The sequence below is a fragment of the Ptychodera flava genome, chromosome 1, assembly GCF_041260155.1.
Source record: "Ptychodera flava strain L36383 chromosome 1, AS_Pfla_20210202, whole genome shotgun sequence".
NCBI lineage: Eukaryota > Metazoa > Hemichordata > Enteropneusta > Ptychoderidae > Ptychodera > Ptychodera flava.
The window spans coordinates 19,715,812-19,719,546 of record NC_091928.1 but is presented as its reverse complement, the minus strand read 5'-3'; the positions used below and the strand labels follow the sequence as shown (position 1 = coordinate 19,719,546).

The window sequence follows — 3,735 nt, the reverse complement described above, 5'->3', positions numbered from 1 at the left end:
GCAATAACATCTATTGCAAGAAAAGAGGTGCAAAGTTGAATGCAATAAAAATAAAAAGCCTTTACTAATCTAATGTAATCGTGCGATTGAGATAATTTACTATATAAATTATCTGTATTATAATATATTAAATATATTATCTTCAATATGGCTACGACTACGAGGCTATCAACAGCTGTGATGAAGAGGAGTATCTTCAAAATATCTTTATCCAAAGCCCATCAACTAAGAACAGTGAACTGTCACGTTTTTGAAATCGCATTGCTGCTATGGGGTCAGCCCTAGTGTGGTATAATTTTGATGGGCTAAATTACAACTGAATTGTCTGAACGCCAATTAGATTTTCAAGAACTTCACGTTTCGTTCATGCAGTAAATTGTGACGGCAAGGTTGGTGCCCTTTATTTCAGCCTGTTACTTGGCGAAAATATGAATTCATACTTGTGTCATAGAAACAAATAGTGATTTGGTAAAAGTTACATTCATTGCGCATTTAATTTCTTTTCATAGATATTTTCTCACGAACAAAGAACTCTCATTCTTACATCTGGTGTGGATCGTGGCGTAGTCCATTATGTTGGTGAAGCACTGAAGAGTCTGGAATGGGATAAGAAAAGGACAACTATGTGTCTCGGACTTTTGACCGAAGATAGCAAAAGGTTATTCAAGTCAGTAAGGGACAAAGATGGAACAATATTACAATCTTTAGTGAGTAGTTTATTGAAAAAGCACATACTCTTTACATGAAAGCACACACACATGCAGTCATACTCTGACCATGTTCTTGCTGTTATCTTCAATGGCAGTATTTAAATCCCATCCAGGAGTCATGAAAGAATAACCTAGAGCCTCATGTTATTACCCAATACCGCCTAAAACTTAATATCATAGCATACATTTCTTCCAGCATGCTGCGACAAGTGTTGTAGCCTCTGCAATAATATCATCAATGTCGGTAAAAGGAGCAAGCTTTATGAGTTTCAGACCTTTCATACGCTCGTAGAGTTGTGTTGCATCCTTGAGTCTAACATGAAAGCCTTCCTAGCAAACCTAGACACACAATCAGCACCTAGCACATGTGACACTATCTCTGCATGCTTTTCAGGTGCCTTTACTTTGTCTACAAAATCACTTTCTTTCTCATTGTAGAGGGGAAGTCATCTGGAAGACTCAGACACAGACATTGTAAGCCCACAACACACTCATTTCCTGATCGTTAATTCCGAGTCTCAAGATTTCTGGTTTCAGAAAGGAAGGATTATTCGTCACAAAATTGAGGAATATCTGGCAAAACAAGCCTTGGATGATGAAGGTACATTTCCAAACTCAAACAAGTCGCATAAATCACTTTTACTGAAGTACATTAATTTCTGAAATCAAGTATTAGATGGCTGTCAAATTATCCCTTTGATTATTTTTTGAAAGGTCTGAGAGTGAAATCAGATATTTAAGGGTCTCTGAATCAAGCCATTATGTTTGAGACTGACATTATGACAAGAACTTTAAACGAACGTGTTACAACATCTCAAATGATTGTATATAGCTTCAGCTGAAACCCAAAAACGGAAAATGAAAAAGTGCCCATTACAGAGTGGAAAGTCTGTGATCGTCCTGAATATATGTTCAAAAATTCACATTATTGGCTACGCTCACTTGGCTGGAAGAGACCTGAGTGTAACATAATGTTGACCTTTGGTTTCACTGACATAGCCCCTTGTATTTACACCTAGCTTGACTACTTTCAGCCCATCCTAGAGTACGATATATTCCTCTACAAATATGCATGTGATGAGAAGTACCAACTTATTGTGAGATCACGATGACATTCATCTCCCTAATATTATTTTATGAAGGTGTTATACTCGTGAATTTCAGCAACCATTCACACTTTTCTTATTGTGTTTCGCCTGAAGATCGTTCTATCGTACTTCTGTGTGTTGGAGGTGGAATTGAAACTATAAAGGAAGTTGCTGACTGTTTAAGGTGTAAATATCCAATCCCGGTTATACTTTACCAAGGAAGCGGCGGGGCTACTGATTTTATTGACTACATTACAAGTGAGGGTCAAAAGCTTATTCATCTATGGTAAGTCGGCAATAACGTTCGTTTAGAACAAAGTCTAAACTCTAATTTTGCAATTGGGAGGGATTGGACAAATCAAAAGATGGCCTGGCTTGGTCCTGTAGTATGAATTTTTGTTTTAATTATTTATATATTTAAAGTGATACAATGATGTTTACTTTATCAATTGACATTAATTTGGCGGCCAGAACCACGTTCAGCGTGACAACTTCCTCCCCCCCCAAAAAAAACAAACAAAACAAACAAAACAAAACAAAAAATACACGTCGTAAAATAAAAATAGAACATGCAGAAAATATTTACCAGAACGTGTCATCTAGAAAACTAAATTTTCAAATTGATGTTGTATAGTTACACATCTACACTGCACGAGTGAGTAGTTCATATACACATAAGTCAATTATTGGTACTTTTAACAACGGAGGATGGAAGGAGAATAATGCCATAAGCTGATCTGAGTGTTGTGAAATTTGCGGGTGTATAAACCAAGCCGAAGTTGCTGTTTTTACAAAAGGGTTACACATCCAAACTTAGAATTAACTTTGCGTTAACGTTCAATCTTACAGTAGTCTCGATCAAATGTGAGAATGTGTCAACGATGTTGTCTGTTGCTCGTACTGTCACTTTTTGCTCCGCTAGTGCTGTCAGTGACAAGGAGATTATCAACAATTTTCGCCTTCTCTGAATCCGCATGTTAGTTTGTTCAAATCGTTGTAAAATTTCATATTTGCATTTTAGGGCTTTTTTACTGTTTTCGATCAAAAATTATCTACTCTGGAAGCGCGTGTCCGATTGCTTTGGAATTTTCATATGCAGTTCACTGAGGGTTACCTCAGTTAGATTTGTTCAAATTGTAATGACATATGCAAATATGTATTTTAAGGCAATTTTTGTCATTATTGGTCAAAAATGTATTTCATTAATAGTGCTCGTCTGACAGCTTTGATATTGGTATTCATGTTCATGGGAATGTTCAAAATGTGATATATTAAAATTATGATGAAATCTGCAATTTTGTTTTGGGGGCAATTTTTGCGATTTTTGGTCAAAAAGTTTGTTTCTAAAAAACTACTCATCTTATGGCTTTGAATTTTGATATACGGGTTTTATATAGTTGAACTAAATGTGAGATATTGAAGTTATAATTGACTCTGCATTTTTTGGGGGGACAAATTTGGCCATTTTAATCGTAATTTTATGCAAATGTAAAAAAGTCACGTTACTGATCGGACATGCCATGTTTGGTCCCAGAATCCCATAAGTTTACCATATTTCAGGCCTTTATTGTCATCGAATCTTGCATACAATATCTGTGGATATATAGCGACTAAACTACATTCGAAAATAAAGTAAAAAATGTTCCGTTTGTTGTCAGACAATGCAAATGTTTCAAAATGTGTTTCCTGTGCGACCATTTGACCGCTATTTGCATATGTCAAAAAGTTGCTTATCATGATTATTCAAATTTATCATTCTGTCAAAGCAATGTTACATGAGAATTCACAACTCCCGCCCAGTGTATGCAAGTGGCTGCGTCATTGTGCGCCCATGGTCCTGTAACTTTCCCTTTAACTAATTGTGATATATTGAAGTTATGACGAATTGTGCCCTCTGGATCAAAAAATTGTTTCTCAAAAAACAAAAACGACTGGTC

At 36.0% G+C, this 3,735-nt stretch overlaps 1 long non-coding RNA gene across 1 annotated transcript; it reads left to right on the top strand.

The window, feature by feature from the left end:
• Positions 1-522: 522 nt before the first annotated feature.
• LOC139133781 (uncharacterized) lies at positions 523-1,997 on the top strand. Its single transcript, XR_011552648.1, has 3 exons — positions 523-707; positions 1,149-1,311; positions 1,913-1,997. It is a non-coding gene; the product is annotated as an uncharacterized lncRNA (long non-coding RNA).
• Positions 1,998-3,735: the final 1,738 nt, after the last annotated feature.